General features: G+C 51.1%; 1 protein-coding gene across 5 annotated transcripts in view; it reads left to right on the top strand.

Moving 5' to 3' along the window:
• The first annotated feature begins 1,031 nt into the window (after nt 1-1,031).
• Nucleotides 1,032-19,394, top strand: part of LOC121011866 (protein FAM163A) — a 94,153-nt gene continuing 75,790 nt past the window's right edge. For 2 of the 5 annotated variants that reach the window (XR_005781814.1, XM_040446627.1), the window contains exon 1: nt 1,721-1,837. The gene's annotated coding sequence lies outside the window, so the exon portion shown is untranslated. Of the gene's footprint in view, nt 1,297-1,360; nt 1,465-1,719; nt 1,838-19,394 lie in introns of those variants that run through there. The other 3 variants (XM_040446628.1, XM_040446629.1, XM_040446630.1) reach the window with 3 other exon arrangements.

Below are 19,394 nucleotides of genomic sequence, written 5' to 3'. Positions count from 1 at the left end.
ACAGTAAATCTTCTGGAATGAGCAGGTGGGTAGCTTTCCTTTGGATATGATATGTTTTATATATCATAAATAAGTATAATAAAAAATATATTTAAATAGTGGTTTAGGAATAATAAAGCTTGCTCCAAGTGCTAAATTTCTTACTCCTCTCGGTTACAAGTTGGACCTGGGCTGAGGGACCAACGTTTTTCTTTCTTCCTGTTTGAGAAATTGATACAGTGTTCGCGTTTGCTTTGAATCCTCCAGACTGTCCAGAGTATGAAGAGGAAAATATATTTGATGTGGGGAACACCGCCCCCCCCAGCATTAATTTGGGTGACCCCCTTTCCTCCTCCCCTGTCTTCAGTCCAAGACTGGAGAGCAGGGTCAGGAGAAACATGAACAGATCGGAACAGGCAAAAGTTCCACACTGAGATGCTTTGGAGACGCTGAAAAGTGAGTTTCCTTCCATCTCACCCCACCTACCATGTTCTCCAGGCAGACTGATGTCAGAACTTATTGTCTGGGGGTACAGTACATAAGCTACTTGTAGAGTTTTAAAACACTAAAGGAGGGTAATTTCAAAGAAATCTAGAGCACCGTTAACGTTTTCTCCTCCTGCTGGGGGATGGGGAAGACATTGCGTCCCCTTCCCTGCCTTTTCCTGCTAGATCTCGCCGTCACACTTCTAATTACAGATTGACTCCCTCTCTGCCCGCTACAAGGACGGGGTACCCCTCAACGGCGGGGGCACCCAGGTGTGACTGGACTTCCAGGGAACAGTGCTGGCCAGAAATAGGGAAGCAGATGAGCCTTTCAGGAGGCTTTCCAGGCAAAGTCCGGTGGACAGCGACACACCCTGGTCCTTAAAACTATCATTCCCACGGGATTTTCAGTGCTGGACTTGAGCTGTGGCACATAGAGTTCCCTGTATAAGGCGTTCCTAGGGGGCCCGACTCCTGAGCTTACATTTCTTAGGCGAAAAGGCAGTGGAGCTACGGGAAGGCTCTTTGGAAGACGCCAGGCTGCTCTGCTTGGTCCCTTCCCTCCGCCCTCGTGCAAGCAGCCTCTCTCGTGGGGGATTCTCCCAGGACTGGGGCCAGCGCCAATCAGGTGGCTCGGTACCTGCCCCCAGCACGGGCCACCTGGAGGGGCGATGAGGCTGTCGGCTCCGTGCAGGGGCAGTTCTCAGAGCGCCGGGGAACGCACAGGAGCCTCACGTGGGCAGCCCCAGGCCCAGGCGCTCAGCAGGACGCGCGCAGACCGGGTGCCGGCCCAACGCGCGAGTGGACGCCGGAAAGGAGCTGCTCAGTCGCGGTAACGGGTTAGGGTGCTCCTCGAGCGAGGTTCCCCGAAGGAAGAAAAGGAGGGACGGGGCGGAGCGGGGCGGACCGAGGATTCCTTCCCCGCCCCCACCGGGGCGCCCGGCTCCGCGCGGGGAGGTGCCGGGCCGGGGCGTACTTCCGAGGGCGCCTTAGCACCGGGGTAAGCGCGCCCCGGAGCCACCTTCCCCGCGCGCCCCTATCTTGACCGCGGCCGTGCGGGACTGGGTCTGGGTCGCCGCTTGGCTCTCCCGCTCCGCACCGCGGGCCGCGCGCTCCGAGGGGGTGGGGGTGGGGGTGGACGTCTCCGGCCTCGTGGCCAGGCCGCCGGTCGCGCTGTCCCCGCCTCGGGGCCGGACTTGCCGAGTCCCCGTCCCCGCCTGCGCCGCTGCCGCGCGCTCCTGCTCCGCGAGCGCCTTCCGCCGGCCGGAGCGCACACGGACCCGGCAGCCGCGCCTCGGCGCCCGCCAGCACCCGGGAGCATGCGGCGGCCGGGGCCCGCGACGCTGCACGCTCGGCGGGACCGCGGGGCGCGCGTGAGTGAGCCGGGCCGGGGCTGAGCACCGCGGTGGGTGGGTGCGGGGAGGGACGCTCCGCCGCCGTCGGTCTGTGCGTGCGGGTTCCTCAGAGCGCGCGGGCGCCTCTGCGCCAGCCCTGCACCCTGGTGATCCTGCTCAAGTTTGACCACGCTAGGAGGGCGGAGGTGCGTTCGCGGTGGGGGGTCGCCATCTCCGCCAGGCCGTCCGGGTCCAAGACAGCCGGCGCCGACGTCTGCCTAAGGGACAGAGAAACCGGACTGGCACCCGGGCCGCTGTCTGTTTCCTCCCGAGGAGGGAGCTTGCGTCCCGCACCCCGATCCCCAGGGCCGTGCGCGGCGGGCTGGGCTGGGGGCGCCGGCCACATCGAAGCTTCGCTCAGCGGCCGGAGGAGGGTTTGGCTCAAATAGAGCAGGGCAGGAGCGGAGAGCAGTGTCGGGCTAGGCCCGGCGTCCCCCTGCTCCCGTCCTCTTCATCCTAGCTGGCTGGGGTGGCTTGGGTAGAGTGCCCAGCGCGGCGCCCCGGAGACCTCCTGCCCGGGTGGCTTCGTCCGGTCTCTGCGCTTCCCGAGGCCGCGAGGGAGGGCAGGGATGGAGCTCGGTCTTCTCTGTCGGTGCCCTTGGGCTGCATACACCACCCGTGCTTTTCTGTCACACTTGGGCATTCCTTTTCTCTGGGTGGAACTGTGGGGCCCCAGAAGTTCGCTGTTCCTAGCAAGTTGGCCGCGGCGGGAAGGTGGTGGGGGGCAGGTGTGCAACCGCAGGCAGCCCCCACTCCCCCCTGCAGTCAGTTGAGGCACTTTCTCCCGTCCTTTCCAGTCTGCCCAGCCCGGGACCCTCCTTGAGGAGGCCACAGTCGTGGCCCGGGGCTGGAGGACCCGGGTTGGAGCTGGGGGTTCAGTGCAACTGGCAAGGGTGACGTCTACGTAGTCGGATCTCTGTGCCCTGTCCCGCGTCCTCCAGTGGTTGAGCCAGACTCACGTTTTATACCGCGTGAGAAACAATGATGGGGGGACTTCAGATCTGGAAAAGTGCACTTTGCCTGAGATTTGCTGCAATTTGGGGTGTTCTTAGGGGGGTAGAATGGGGGTGGAAGGCAACTTTCTTTCTGTGCTAATAAAGTGCTTGGAAGTACATTTGGCCCCTGCCCCTTCCCTTTATACTGGCAGAGGTGGATCAAAGGGGAGAAAGAGCAAAGGCATATTCTTGGGAGCAATGATAATTTCTCAGACCCCTCTCCAGAGGTTCCAGCTCCCGTGTCTGTAGGGATCTAAACCAGTACGTAGAGACAGGGGTCGTGTTGGCACTCGGGGTGGCTCAGCTGTGGTCTTAGGCAAATCAGCTGCACCCTCCTCACAGTTCCCCCTACTCACAGGCAGAGCAGGGGCAGGATGTCTGCCCTCCTGGGGAGATGACCGTGAGTGAATGAGAGAGGACCATGTGTGAATGGGAGAAGCCTCTGAAGTCCTCTGGGGGTGGGGGTAGGGTGTGTGTGTCACGTGCATGGGTAGAAACCCTGGTGGTGGGTTTCACTGGCATTCCTGCCACAACCAGAAATTTGCATTTAGTGACCTTATCAAAACCAGTGCTCAGGAAAGGCAGAATGGGCTCCAGTGCTGATGAGAGCAAGTGCCTCACATTTTGCTCAAGGATCTCTGCTTTGTCTCCAGTGTGCCCATCTGTAATTGGAAATGAGCTCTGCTTAGCTCAGAGCGGCTTCAGTCTGAGCGCAAACATCATCCGGCAACAGGGGGGCCTGTGTTGGCACGGAAACGACCCACCCTCACCCAGAGACCCAGGGTAGGATTTTAGTGATGTCTCCCGATAACCTTGGAAAGGAGGCTGGCGGCAGGGGGTTGGGGGGAGGGGGGAGATCGTAGCAGAAACTGGGAATAGTCTTGGTGGCCCCTTTATCGTCAGAATGGCCCTGGCTGGTCTCGTCAGTTGTGGAAAGTGCCCCGAGGTTTAGAATCTGGCCTGATGATCGTTAGCACTAAGGAAAACTGCCACCACGTATTGAGTACTTTCTATATGTCAGACACAAGGCTCTGCTAAATCAATATTATTATCCCTGTATTTCACTCGAGGAGGCTGAGTTTGGGAGAGGTTAAATAACTTGCTAAGACCCTAAAGTGAGTCCGTGGCAGAGCTGTTCTGTGAAGCCGGGTGTCTCAGTTCCAAAGCTCCCTGCTCCCTCCACACGGCCGTTCTTCTCCCATTAGGAACGGACACATGTGGCAGCTGAAAATCCAGAACCGTTGTGAATAAACACGATTTGGAGGCGCAAGAGATGTTTGTGACCCCGTTAGGCTTTAGGGAAAGTGCTGGCCAGGTAAAACTGCTTGGTCTTCATTCCCTCTAGGACCCACGGGTTTAATCATACACAAGGGATTGATCCTTTAACATGTAGACTGCAAACTGGCGGCAGTGGGGCAATGGCCTACTTATTTCCCTTTCAGTTAGCAAGCATCAAAAAGATGGATAAACTGCTAATGAGGTTCTAGAAAAACAGCCCCTCCATACGTTGCTGTTGGAAGAGTAAATGGGTACAACTTCTTTGGAGGGTGTTTTAGAACCATCTACCAAAATTAGAAATGCCCATGCCATCGGACCCAGTGATTCCATTTTTAGGGGTTGAACTTGTCCTTACACTTGCCCATGGGCACAAAGACATATGTACAGTGTAGCACTGAAAGTATAGCACTGAAAGAACAATCCACGTGCTCATCAAAGATGAACTTGTTGAATATCTTGTGGCACCTCCAGGCAGTTGGATACTGTGCTATTCATTCATAAAAAGAGACTTGGGAATTTCTCTGTAACTGACATGGAATGATTTCCAAGATATATGGCTAAGTGGAAAACATGCACAGAGTGTCTCTATGATGCTGTTTATGTTATAAAAGAGGAGGAGGAAGGAGAATTCCAAGATGTTTGCTTGTGTATGCATAGGTATGTCCAAAAAACCTGATAAGATCTGTTGCCTTCAGGAAGAGCAGACCTTTAAACCCTTCTGTACCCTTTCAATTCGGAACCATAGGGATGCATTAACTATTTAAAAAAATTTTTTTTAACGTTTATTCATTTTTGAGACAGAGACAGAGCATGAACAGGGGAGGAGCAGAGAGAGAGGGAGATACAGAATCTGAAACAGGCTCCAGGCTCTGAGCTGTCAGCACAGAGCCCGACGCGGGGCTCGAACCCACGGACCGTGAGATCATGACGTGAGCCGAAGTCGGACGCTTAACTGACCAAGCCACCCAGGCGCCCCAGATGCATTAACTATTTTTAAAAATCCTCTTTCCTTGTCCTGTGCCTGATACATTCCCTCAAGCTCTTCTCCGGGTGAACGGTGTGGAGGTGGCACCCCCACCCTCAGGTTGCTTGAGGGGTTCCCTTTGGGGTAAAAGCCAAAGGTCCCTGAGAACACACAGGGTCCCTCAGCTCTAGGCCATCCAGAATTCCTTTAAATACGTAGGTTGTGCTTGGAAAGCTGGAGGGAGAGGTGCCTTTAGACACCTTTCTGAGCTGGGTAGGCAAGATATGACCCTCTGGCCTTGAAAACAACATGAAGAAGTAGAATTTTTTTTGCCCTAATATTCCCTTATACAAGAGAAACTGCCAGCACTGGGGTAGCCTCGGTGGGGCCGGGGGTAGGCGGGAGTAGGGGGAGCACTGTACCTTGTCATCAGTGAGGGCAGTAAGTCTATTTCTGGTGTTGTATTTGGACTTCAGAAAGGAGAGGGAGAGAGATATACTTGAATGAAAAGTTTTGAAAATTATTCTGGGGTCTCAGGCTGTTTTGTCCCAGAGGAAGGAAGAAGGTTATTGACGCAGCTGTAATGGCAACAGTTGGTATGTTCTGGAATGCCCCTTTGGGTGTCTCCCATCAGCACAGATGTCCAGCCCCTGCCCTGCTCCCCAGCCAAGAATTCCCTTCTGCTGATCACCTATTGTGGAAGCTGCTGGATGCATGAAGGGGATGGGAGCAAGTATTAGGAACTGCCTTCCCTCCTTCAGGTAAACAGGCTGTTGAATAGCAGAAGCAGAAGAAAGACTTTGTTTCAGCCACACGAGAAGGGACCTTCCAGTAGGTGGGAAGCCTTCATTAGGAACTTTCTGTGTCCAGGTACTCCGCTAAGCACTCTGCCTACATCATCTCATTTAATCTCCTGATCAGGTATGTGTGAGAGCCCAGGCTCTTTGCCATCAAGCAGCACCTTTTTTGCTCTTTCTTCGATGACTTTCTTTCCTGCATAGTAACCTGCACCAGAGACACAAGAGCATCCCAGGTGCTCAGAGACTTGGTTTGGGTTATAACAGTGTGTAGCTGAGCGTTACATACTTTGATGGATGAGCTGGAATATTTGCAGTCTGGGTAGGCTTGTACAGGGCACAGTTCAGGGACAAAGCAGTCAGCATTCTTGGTTCAGGGTCCCATCTTTCCTGCTTCTGTCTCTGTGTGTGCATTAGGGCCAGGCCGAGTGGACTGTGAGTGTGATGTTCCCCAGGGACGGAAGGAGGAAAGGGAGTGCTTGTGAGGGTCGGTGTCTACACCCAAGGAAGAAGGTGGGCAGGGTGGCCCCTGAACCCCCCCAGGTCTGTGCTGGGGGTCTGTCTGCTGTTTGGCAGAAACAGCCTGGGAGCCAAGGGCCTGGCTCACTGCACACCTTTCTCCTCCCACACAGCTTGCTGGCCAGGGCTCGCCTCTGACTCCCACTCCACTTCCAAAAGAAACCGCTCGAATTTTCCCCCAAATGAATTCTAGCGCAAAGGCGGCCACTGCTGTGGCTCATGGGGTTGAGAGCAGGAAGCTGGGCTAGGCGCTCAGCTAAGGCTGCCAGAAACCTAGCCATGAGGGGGAAAACCAGACGCCCAAATGGTGTTTTTATTTTTATTTTTTTCAACGTTTATTTATTTTTGGGACAGAGAGAGACAGAGCATGAACGGGGGAGGGACGGAGAGAGAGGGAGACACAGAATCGGAAACAGGCTCCAGGCTCTGAGCCATCAGCCCAGAGCCCGACGCGGGGCTCGAACTCACGGACCGCGAGATCGTGACCTGGCTGAAGTCGGACGCTTAACCGACTGCGCCACCCAGGCGCCCCTACAAATGGTGTTTTTAAAAAGTCCTCTTATGATACCCCAAAAATGATGTTTGCACAGCCAAGCAAAATAGTAGTGGATGATCGGTGTAATACACGTTAGAAAGTGAGTATTGCTCAAGGCACTGGGAAGACCGAAAGATGAGCAAGCCGTGGTTCCTGGGCTCGAGTTGCCCACAAGGCAGTGTGGGAGAGGGACATTCGCGTCAGCAGCAGGATCCTGCGGACTGAAGAAGCACGTGCTACGTAGAGGTACAAATGGCATGTGGTCAGGTGTCGAGGGGTGACAGTGAGCCAGAGGCTGGCCCCAGTGATTTGGTAGATTGTTAAGGTCTTTTTTGGAGGAGGTGGTTTTTGAGCTGGGCTTTGAAGGTTAAGTGTGATTTTGATAGACAAGCTCAGGAGAAAGGGCAGAAGAGGCCAAGAGAACGGTTTCGGTAGAATATGGAGCGTTTCAAGATACATTCATATCAGTAATGTCATTATTTACTCAACTTCTGCCACAGAGACATAATACATGGCATTTTCAGGTGCTTACAGAGTAAAACTGTTTATGTCCCCATAAGATAGGCAATCACAATGATTTTTTTTTTTTTTTTTTTTTGGTGGTAAATCAACAGGGCTTGATGACGGATTAGATATTAGAAGGGCTTCTCGGAGGCACAAGGCTCTAAAACCATATTAGGCTTCTATCAGATTCATTTTACTTGTTAAAATAACAACGGGTGATATCGGACGTGTGTGAACTCGACATGTCTGTCCTATCAAACCACTGAATGACCATGAGCTTTCCAGTGGGGAGGCAGCGGGGTGCCAGGAATGGGGGCTCCAGTTCTGCCTCAGCATTTTATTCCGTGTTCACTCATGTATTCACTCGTTCATTTATTCTGTGGGCAATGAAGATGATCCATGTGCCCGAGCCAAGTGCTGGGCTGGCTGGGGGCAGGGGCGAGTAGAGAGAGAGAGAGAGGGAGAGGGGGAGAGAGAGAGAGAGAGAGAGACAGAGAGAAGGGAAAGTCAAGGGCCCTGTAGCTTCCAGGAGCTTGTAGTACATGGGAGATATCACAGGAGAAGGTGATAAATGCCATAGTAAAAATAGCAACAAAAGGCTGTGGGAAAACGTAATATGTGCTCAATAAATGCTTGTTGCTAAAACACATAAACATCACGATCGGCAGTACCAGATATCACCAAGAGAACAAATCAGAGGGCTAAAAATATTTCTTTGGATTTGGCCAGTGGGTCTCAAGACACTTGTTCATGTCATGAAACCCATGGAAATTATGGTGCTTGCTGGAGAATACCATAGAATTTTGAAAGGGCTGAATATATAATTTTGAGCTAAATCAGAGAGCATCTTATGCTAGATTCTACTACAGGCATAGAATAGCAGACACCAAGTTTTAAGAAAGAAAACTTTATGAAACAAAAGCCTTAAATTGAGGATATTCTGTGAGCTATTTTTTTTTTTCTACGAATCGGGGAAAGCCTGCCAAGATTCTATTTTAGTGCAGGAAACCCTCAGTCCAGCTGGTAGAACACCAGGGATCCACAGGAGCATAGTTTTGGCAGTTTGAAGGTTGTTGATGACTCTAGCAAGGGCAATTTCAGGAGAGTAATGAGGCCAGAAGCCCGATAGAATTGGGTTGCATTTTCATGATGTCAACCGAGTATTTATTGAATGTCACAGGGGATACAGTGTCTGTGTGTGTGTGTGTCGGGGAAACCAGAACTGTCAAAGCCCCAGCCTTCATGGAGCTTGAAGTCATTCAGGGAAACAAACTTGTCACAAAGTAAATGTAAAGCGCCACTTATACAAGCAATAAAGTGGAGGTCCGTGGCATTGTCAGGGTGTTTCATAGGAGGTCTGGGCCACTCAGGGAGTATCTGGGAAGTCATTCTGGGGACATGATAGTTCAGTAGTCCTGGAGAGTGAGTAGGAGAGAAGGAGGTGAGTGGGGTTTTGGACCTGAGAGAGGATATTCCGGGAATGGGGGAGGGTCTTGGCTAGAGCAGGCATAGCATTTTGAGGTGCCAAAGGCCAGTGGCCTGGGGTGCCTAGAGGGAGCGGGAGAAGCATGTGAGATGAACAGGAGAGGCAGGAGGGAGTTAGAACCCTCAGTCTTATCAGCCACGGTAGGGATTCTGATGTTGATTCTACAGGAACAGGTAATCACAGAAGTACTTAAGCAGGAGGGTGATATAGTCAGATTTCCTACTTTAGGAAGATCTCTGTGGCTGTAGGGTGTGGACAGTATATTTGAGGTGGCCAAGGGAAGATCCGGGGAGACATCTCGAGAGATGGCTGTTTACACTGGGACATTTGTAGTGGAGAGAGAAAGAAGACAGAGTTGAGAGGTTTAGAAGTGAAATGGACAAGAAGTGATGGTTTGGTCAGAGGGGAGTTTTGGGGACGAGCCCTGGGCTGCCAGCTATGTAGCAGTGTATGGGGGTACCATTTCCTGAGACAAATGACATGAGTTCAGTCTCAGCATGTTGTGCTTGAGGAGCCTTTGAACCATCTGGGTGGAGGGAGAGCGGCCAAAGGGATATATGGGCAGGAGTTTGAAGGAGAGGTCTGGGCAGGAGATATGCCCCCATAAGCTGTCAACATCCAGGGGTAAGTGAAACCATGGCATGGAGGAGGCTGCCGAGGGAGCAAGGACAGGCTTAGAAGAGAAGGCCTGGGGTTAACTTGGAGTTAGGATGGGCCTAGAAAGGAAGCAGAGAAGGATGATCTAGAGAGATAGGAGAAAAGCCAGGAGTGGGAAATGTCACGAAAGCCAAGGGCAGAGTGTTTCCTGAATAAGAGAAGAGGAAGCATAGCCCATTATGATGAGGACCAATGAAAGTCCATTGGCTTCAGAAACAGAGATCACAGGTGATTTAAACAACAGTTTCAGGGATGTGATGGGCAAAAGTCAGACCGTAGTTGGTGGAGGGGGAAGTAGACACTGAATGTACAAATAAGTCTTTCCAGAGGTTTGGAGAGGTGGGGTGATTTTGTTCTGTTTTAATGGGGGACAGTTGAGCACCTTTACATGGCAGTGTGAAGGATCCAGTTGAATGGAAAAGCTATAGGTTCAAGGAAGGATAATTTGTAATGTGAGGTCCCTGAGAAAATGTGTGGACAGCATCAACCAAGCAGGTGGAGGGAATAGGCTTTAGGATGGAGAGGGGACATGCTCTGGGATAACTGGAGAGAAGGAGGGGAGGAGAAGGCTCATGCCTATTTGTTTTTATGAGATGGTGGAAGATGAGGATGTTTCCATCTGATGAAGAGAAGGAAGGATGGCTAGAGGGGAGAAAGGACAGAGGACGTTTATTTTAGAATGGGGGTGGTGAGGACAGTGAAGAGAGAAGGGGTGAAGACACTAGTCAAAGGTGATACTAGTCGAGCATGTCTTAGCCGGGTGACATTGAGTCCATTTTCTTACCTGTAAAATGGGAATGATACCCACGATGCTTACCCCACAGAGTTGTGCCTGGCACGTAGAACACCATCAACAAATGCCTGCTGCTGTTTTGACTTTTCTTCTCACCGTCAGTGGCTAGCCTAGTGCTGAACACATAACTGGGTTTAGTATGAAAGAGTCGTCAACACTTCCAGGTACTTAGTACCTAAAATTTAGACGGACGTCTCTCCTTACACCACTTGTCTCCCTTCCATCTGTAAAGCACCAGCCTCTTTTCTTCTCTAAGCAATTGGAAGCTTTTCTGCTACTTAATGCTTAGGGATTCATTTATATGTGGTGCAGGTTCTATTAGGGGAGTTAAGCATATGGACAGGGCACTGGGCCAGGGTGAGAAGAGACGAGGTTCAATTAATTCAAGAGCCCAATCTCCTCTGGCCTCATTGATACACAGAGGACAGGGCATCTGTGGGACTCACGCCTTCATCACTTTCCTAATATCCAGTGAAGCCAACTCTGCACCAGGCCTGTACCCGGGTCTGAGATACAGAGATGAATAGAAATGGTTCCTGCCCTTGTGATATTAATGTGATCAGATACACATTGTAATGGCTGCATCCCATGCTGGGGAGCATAGAAGAAGGAGCCCTTGGCTGTGCCCGGGCTAGGCAGGGAGGGCTTCCCAGAGGAGGTAGTGTTTGAGCTGGAATGTGAAGATCAACATCTTTGTAGAGCAGAAAAGGGAAACAGACAAGGAGGGAACATCTTTGCAGGTAAGAAGGGAAGTCTTTGGGTCTTTCAAGGTGCAGTTAGGCCCGGGAAGCTCAGGAGACGGTGAGGGGAAGCAGAGACTGAATTTGGTCCAGCAATGTCAGAGCAGGAAATGACAGGCGATGGGGAGGGGGTGAGACACAGGACGGCAGGCTGGTGTTCTGCCTCCTGGCCTAAGGACCTGGACTTGAACCTGTGGGGGTGGGAGAGCCACTGGAGGTTTCTGAACAATGGCAGAGTGATTGGTCAAGGGTCAGTGGCGGTAGTCTAGGCGAGGGTTGACCGCAGGACAGTTTCAGTGATGTGGGTCCAAGGTATGGTCATTGCTAGTGAATGAGTGAAATGAAACTAAAAGCCAGTGGCATTAAGGAAGTTGTGGAAATACGATGCTAGGGCGTTTGGAGAGGCCATCTTTGTGTGTATTGAAACTTTCTAGGATGATGACAGAACCTTAAATGAAGGGGGACAATTGCTAACGTCCTCAATGAGTGAGGGAGAGGCAGTGGTGTGGTGAAGGATAGAGTGAAGAATAATCAAATATCATGGACCTCAAACGGATAAGGATTTTGACAAGATAACAGAAATGAAACACTCTAGACTCTAATTCTGGAAAACAGAATAAACTCCTGAAAGGACTGAACCGTTGTTTATTTCCAAGGCGAGGGGGCCACCAAAAAACAGGTGGAATGTATTTCCAAGCTGCTGGACCACTGAGTACCGCTCGAGGACACCATACAACATCACAGATGGGTGCCCACCGGTTCGAGATCTCAGAAATCAGCTGAGTCCTCGTGATGGCACCACAATCCATGATGCTGTCCTTGCCGGAGTCCATTTCCCAGGCCCCTCAGAGAATCATTTCCAACATCTTTGCTGAGGTCTTGCTGATACCAAGCATGTCCTCTCGTTGTGGCAGAGGAGTTAGGCACCCAGCACCCTTCACCTCAGGGGACTGACAGCTCAACACCAGATTTCTCTTAGCAGATGGGTCTCATTGCCCGCTTTCTTCTCTGCTGGACATACTCTGTACCCAGTGTTGTGCTGGGGACATTGGAGGAATCAGAAGAATCCCAGACATGGTCCGTGCCCTCAAAGATCTCAGGGTCTAAATAGAAAAGCCGGACTGGCACACCTGGAACAGCGATGCCCTTTGTTGTTTGGTTTAAGGGAGAGGTGGTTGGGTGCAGGAAGGAAATAAGGTAGATGTACTGCAACTGTCTAGTCAAGAGTTGAGACAGATGGAAAAGACAGAGTAAGGAACCTAAAATGACCTGCAGATTTTTGAATGTGGGGAGTAGGCCTGGCAAGTGGGGGTGCCGTTCTGAGAGACAGGAAGGACAACAGAGGAGAGACTTGGGAGGGCGGTGAAGAGCTCTGACTTGAAAATGGACAGTTTGGGGCGCCTGGGTGGCTCAGTCGGTTGAGCGTCCGACTTCGGCTCAGGTCACGATCTCGCGGTCCGTGAGTTCGAGCCCGCGTCGGGCTCTGGGCTGATGGCTCAGAGCCTGGAGCCTGCTTCTGATTCTGTGTCTCCCTCTCTCTCTGCCCCTCCCCCATTCATGCTCTGTCTCTCTCTGTCCCCAAAATAAATAAACATTAAAAAAAAATTTTTAAAAAATGGACAGTTTGCAGGCTCATTTATAAATGACACAAGTAGATGTGGAGCTCGGTTGCCTTTGTTGATGTGACTGTATTAAGAGTAAGTGTTTTAACAAAGGGAAAATAGTTAATGAGGAGACAGATGAAGACAATGGTAATAAAAGGATGGAGAACGGATGTACTTTGGAAACATTTAAGGGATAAAGTGAGCAAGATTTGGTGGCTGAGTGGATTTGAGGGGAGAGATGGGGGGGGGAGACTGCAGTGATTCACACACCGCTGGGCTTGGGGACTGGGGGATGGTGGTCCCATTAATTAGGGGGAGAAAGGCAGGAAGGCAAGCACTTTGAAGGGGAAGAGCAGGTGAGATGATGGCGTCTGTTGGAGGCCATTCGAATGTAAGATTCCTGTAGGATAGCTAAGTAGACTGTGTCCAAGCGCCAGTTGGTGGTGCAAGTCTGAAAACCAGGCCAGCCGAGCTCATAGCTCTGTGAATTGCCCATGGACAGGCGAGGGCCTATGGAAGGCATGGGAGGGCAAGAATGGAGCCTTAGGAAGGATTCACGTATAGGAGGGGAGTGGTGTAGAGGGGACCGTCTAAGAGGGAATAGTCGGGATGGCATGAGTTGAACCAGGAGAGGTAGTGTGATGAGTGGTTGATGAGGAGAAAAGTTAAGGGATAAAGAGTTTCAAGTAGGAGTGGGTAGTCAACGTAGACTGTTTGGGAGGGACAACACACGGGTCATTGGAGATCTTTGTCAGAAGTGATTTCAGAGTAGCGGGTGGGAGCTGGAGGCGGATTTCAGTGAGTTCGCAATGAATAAGTTATGAGAAAATAGAGAAACAAATGTACAGAAACATTTGAGGAGTTTTGCTGTGAAGAGGCAGAGAAATGCAGCGGTATCTGGATGATTATCATCCAGATGTGGAGACACCGAGTTTAGGCTTTTTAAAAAATGTTTATTTTTGAGAGAGAGAGAGCACAAGCAGAGGAAGGGGTAGAGAGAGAGAGGGACAGAGGATCCAAAGCAGGCTCTGCACTGACAGCAAAGAGCCTGATGGGGGGGGGGCTCGAACTCACAAACTGTGAGATCATGACCTGAGCCGAAGTCAGGCACTTAACGAACTGAGCTACCCAGGCGCCCCAAGGCTTTTATTCCTAGTGGCTTTGTTGGGAAAGAGAAGAGAGACAGTTGGGAAAGTAGCTATAGGGGGATGTGAGGTGAAGCGATGGGTTGTTTTCAGAGTGGAAGGAACTCGATCATGTCCATGGGCGGAGGGTTTAGATATAAGAGAGGAAGTGGGAAGCCTGGACTGGAAGGAGATGGGGAGGTGGGTGTTTGAGGGGGAGAAAGCTGCAGTTTCTTGGAAACAGGCTTTTCGTGGTTTAGGAGAAGAACAATAGAAAGAAAAAACCTGCTCCCCCCCCCCCCCCCCACCCCACCTGTGTGTCTGCTCATGCTCCCACTGTATCTCAGACCTACCCTTACGAGGTAAGTTTGAGTAAGTGTGAAGGACACGGAGATTCTATGTCTCCGTAGACACTAGGAAGAGTTCTTTCTTGCCCCTTACCTCTCTTCACCTCATTAGCCAGTTCATCGGAATTCCTGGCCTTCTGCACATCCATCCATCTGTCCAGGACTGACTTGGAGGAGGTATGAATTGGTAGGGCCGTGCAGGGTGTTACAGTTTTTATATACTTTCTTATCAGGTGGCAAATGGCCACTTCCCGGAGTTCCTTGAGTCCCCCACCCCTGGGGCTGCTCCCGCGCCCTCCCTTAGGGCATCCAGACTCCCCACAGTCCAGCGACCAAAGGGAAAATGCCTCCTCTTCCCAGCTCCAGTGCTATGGTGGGCATCAGTTCTGATCGGTCCTGATGTGCCCTGCCGGTTATGAAATAGGTTTAATAACACCCCTTCATCACCTGTCAGTTTTTCCACCCAGCTCCCTATGGAGGGAGGCTCACCGCAGACACTGAGCCAGGTGCTGGAGATAGAATGGTGAAGAACGCAGGCCAGGTTTCTGCCTTTGTGGAAACTACAGTCTTGAGCAGTATTTTCTTTTTTCTTTTCTCTTCTTTTCTTTTCTTTTCTTTTCTTTTCTTTTCTTTTCTTTTCTCTTCTCTTCTTCTCTTCTCTTTAGTTTTCTTTTTTTAAAATGTTGATTTATTTATTTTGAGATAGAGAGAGAGATCACGAGTGGGGAATGGGCAGAGAGAGAGGGAGAGAGAGAATCCCAAGCAGGCTCCACACGGTGAGCACAGAGCCAGATGTGGGGCTCAGTCCCACAAACCATGAGATCATGACCTGAGCCAAAACCAAGAGTCCAATGCTTAACCAGCTGAGCCCCCCCAGGTGCCCCCATGAGCGGTATTTCTCAGTCAAATCACCACTGACAGTTCTTTGTTGTGGGGGGACTGTCCTGTGCATCGTAGGGTGTTAGGTGGGATCTCTGGCTTCTGTGCGCCTAGATGCTAGCTGCACCCTCCCCCAGTTGCGACAGCCGGAAGTATGTCCAGACATTGCTGAATGTCCTGTTGAGGGACAGAATATCCCCTCCCCCACTGAGAGAATAAAAAGTATTATCAAACAGCTGATCACAAAAATAAAAACACAATTACTAAGTATAAAGATACCCTGAAAAAACATAAGCGTGTGCCATGACAGAGGAAGAAAGGAGACTTTAGGTTCAGTTATAAAGCAAGGCTTCCTGAATGAAGTAACCCTGAGGCAGAAGCCTGGGGGCTGAGAAGGAGCTAGTCACACGAGGACTGAGGGACGTCCCTGGTGGGAGAAGACCCCAGCACAAGAAAGGGCCTTGGCTGTTTGAAGAACAGAAGGAAAGCTCGTTGGCTGGGGCTTAGGGACAAAAGGAGAGCAGTGTGAGATGAGACTGGAAAAATTAGTAGGGACTAGATTATGCTGGGCCTCATAAACTGTTTTAAGAGTAATTCAAATATTTGTGCAGTGTTTTTAATTTTTTAAAATGTTTATTATTTTGAGAGAGAGACAGAGCATGAGTGGGGAGAGGGGGAGAGAGAGAGGGAGACACAGACTCTGAAACAGGCTCCAGGCTCTGAGCTGTCAGCACAGAGCCTGATACGGGGCTTGAACTCACAAACTGTGAGATCATGACCTGAGCCGAAGTCGGATGCTCAACCGACGCCCCTGTACAGTGTTTTAAGTAGGAATGAGACACACCCAGGCTGATGTCTGAAGATCATCTGTCTGCTGAGTGGCAGTCAGTCGGAAAAGGACTAAGTGGCCGAGGCAGGAGACGGGGGGTGGCCTGAAGCCTGGCACTGGAGACAGAGAGATATAGATGGACTTGAGATTTGCCCCACCTGTTCGTGATGTCTCACATATTTTGGCCATACCCAAGGGTTGGCAGTACTGGTTCTGGGACCGCCTTTATTCAGTAACATTTATTGAGTGCCCCCTGTATGCCCAGCATGTAAGACACTGGCCCCGTCAGCTCCAAGTCTTGTAAGGACATGGACACAATGCGATCTGAGTGCAGAGGTGCGTGACCCTATAAGCGTGAGGTGCCACGGAAGTCTGCGGAGGTGGCGCTGATCTGACCTGGGAGCGGGGAGGGCCAGGGAAAATTGGAAGAGGTGACACCTGCACCAGTTGATAAGAAAAAAATCAGTGAATCGAGTGAAGGGAAGGAGAACTCACAGGCCAGGCTTCGCACAACCTGGCAGAGACCCGGAGGGTGCAAACAGCATGGCGGGACAGAGGCAGAAGAGCCAGGGCACGGACAGGTGGGAGAAGAGGCTGGAGGGGTCGGCAAGGGCCAGACCATGACAACAAACCCAACCTTTGGGCCTCAAGGGCCAACTGACAGTGCGGTGAAGACAGGAGCCGATGCAAGTGCGGGGGTTCCAGTCTAGTCTCTTGCAGGACACCCGCTCTTGCCACCAGAGGGTCCTGTCAAAGTCTAGAACTGCAGAAGGTCTGCCGGTGTTCCTCTCATCTCCTGTGTCCCCCGAGGCTCCCCACAATGGCTCCCGAGTGTCATCATCCCACCGGAGCCTGGCGCACCCAGCGACATGTACTTTCATCGACTGCCACCCTCTAAACCCCTTCACTCACGCTGCTCCCAAAAAATCCCAAAAAGAGAAAACACAAGATTTTTTTCTCACAGTGAAAGTGATGAGTAGCAATGGACCTGTTTAAAATAAGAAGGAATTTCTCCAGTAAACTGGCAGCCGCTTAAAATGATGTCGGAACGTATTTTACCTGAAAAGATATTCATGACGTATTGTTCGATCATAAAGTGGAGCGAGTATGGAACCCCAGGGAGCGGAAGCGTGTGCGGGTGTGTGGAGGAGAGGATGACAAAGTGTTAACTGTGCTTATCTCCAAGTGGACAGAAGCACCGGGGATTTTCGCTGTGGGCGTTCAACTCACCTATTTTTAAAATTTTCTAGTTCAAGATTATTTTATGATAAGACATAAACAACATACAAAGCTGCTCCGGGGGTCTGGTTGGCAGTGCTCCCAAGAGTCCTTGACCTCTAGCTGGTTACCCTGACTGCTCGTTGTAGACACGGCAGTATTTTTCTCCAGGAGGGCTGCAAGCAAGACTAATTCGTTACATGCTTTCCGTCCCGAAGATGACAGGAGCCAGGAAGGCATAAAGTCTTGTTACGACGACAGCCAGCCAACAGCCCAGCCGGTAGCCTTGATGTCTGTGTGTTTATTTATTAACGGGACTTTATGTATCCATCCTCCACAAGCTCCAGGAGCTCCCCAGCTGACTCTGATACAGATCATATTCTGAAAATGGTACAGCCCATCAGTCAGCATAAAGACAGGGCTGGCTCACCAGAGGATTAACACAAAAAGAACACTGTCCTAGGAAGCAAAATGAACTGGAAGGACTATTGACTGGGGCACGGCGTTAGGAGAAGAGAGTGTGGGGGAACAAGCTGGGTTCTTCGGTCACTTTTCTTAACCTGTCAATTATTGAATGCCTTTTCCGTGCCAAGCACGGAGTGTGTTTCTGTCTACACTTTCTCCCGTTTAAACTTCCTGACGGTTCTTTATTTTTAATTTTTTTTAATGTTTATTTATTTTTGAGAGGGAGAGAGACTGAGAGCAAGTGGAGGAGGACCAGAGAGACAGGAAGACAGGGAGACGCAGAATCTGAAGCAGGCTCCAGGCTCCGAGCTGTCAGCATAGAGCCCGCCACGGGGCTTGAACCCACGAACCGGGAGACCATGACCTGAGCTGAAGTCGGATGCTTAACCGACTGAGCCACCCAGGCACCCCTAAACTCCATGACACTTCTACGAGGAATGATTCCCCTGTTGAAACAGGCTCAGGGAGAATAAATAACTAGTTAACAGCAGCTTAGGTTTTCATGTCGCTGTTTTTTCACCGAACACTACCCCTGCCTACACCTTCCTGCTTGAAGAATTCTGCTTAAAGGCGGGGAATTTTAAAGCTTGGAAAATGCCCCATTGATTTGGGCTTAGAAGTTACTCAGCGTGCAGTAGATGCCAAATGCTCTTGTTGAATGGACGGAGGGATAGTGGGAGGGATGGATGAATGAACAAAAGAAAGCATGAGTTTTGAAAGGTCATATGATCACATAAAGGCAGAGAGAGATAATCACATTAGAAAGCTATCACCAAGATAGTTGCCACAAATGAATGTGGCCAGGATTCAATAGTACTTTCTGTTGCTTACCCAAGAGTTACAAGAGATGGCTGTAATGGGAGTAAACGTCAGGAGAGTCATTTTTCGAGGGCTGGAGAGAATTGGGGTCATGTGGGTATGTGGGTCGGGTCAGTGCTGTCATGGTTCCGGGTGGGGAGGGGCTAGCCTGGCCGAGTTCCCGTGCACAAAGCTAGAGGTCTGCTGTTCTCGTTTGCAAGTTGGTTACCAGGGTCCTCCCGGGTCCTAGCAGTTTGCCTGGGCCTGCTCCGTTCTCAGGGCCTATGGACACAGGAGCAAGGAGGCCTGAAACAGGGAAGCTTCTTGGGCCGCTTGGGAAGAGCAAGGCTTTATTTCTTTATTTTTTTCAAGGTTGCAGCAAACTGACGGCCTTCCTTGGCTCCGGCGAAGAGCTGTTTTTCTCCACATGTGCCGCTCAGAGATTGGTTACTGGGCCAGCAAGTAGAGATTGAGGAAAACCTTGGTTCGCAGCCCTTATCTCCTCATTCATCTTCCCTGCTGTGCATAGAAGCTCGAGTGTTCCTTGTTCCAGCTTGGCAACGGGAGGGAAGGCCACGGCGTCCAGACTACTGTGGGAGCCTAGAAGAGAAATGGTTCGGGCAGCATGTTGGTCTTTGTCTCCCGGGAGCTCAGTTTCCTCTCGAGAATTACACACTACCCGTGGGGTTACAGTGCCACGCCGTTGAATCATGAAAATCCCGTGAGCGAGGTGGCCTCGGGACACCGGGCTGGCTAGTTTCTTCTTCTGAAAGATGAGGCAGTTGGGATGGCTTCTGCTTTTTCCGGTTCCCCGTCTGCTCTAAGAATGTGTGATTCTCCAGTCTAATACATCTACTAAGGTTGATCAGGAAAGATCTGAAGGAACTGACTTAGGGCGCAGCACTTCGGAGAGCTGCATCCCAGCCCCAGAGGGGACACACGGTCTCTGGTGAGAGGCTGTGGCAAGACCCATTTCACAGATGTAGAAACTGAGAGCCAGACCT

This window comes from Herpailurus yagouaroundi, unplaced genomic scaffold, assembly GCF_014898765.1.
Source record: "Herpailurus yagouaroundi ecotype Mexico unplaced genomic scaffold, PumYag 195, whole genome shotgun sequence".
Classification (NCBI taxonomy): Eukaryota; Metazoa; Chordata; class Mammalia; order Carnivora; family Felidae; genus Herpailurus; species Herpailurus yagouaroundi.
The sequence above is the reverse complement of the archived record's forward strand: the minus strand, read 5'-3'. Positions and strand labels throughout refer to the sequence as shown.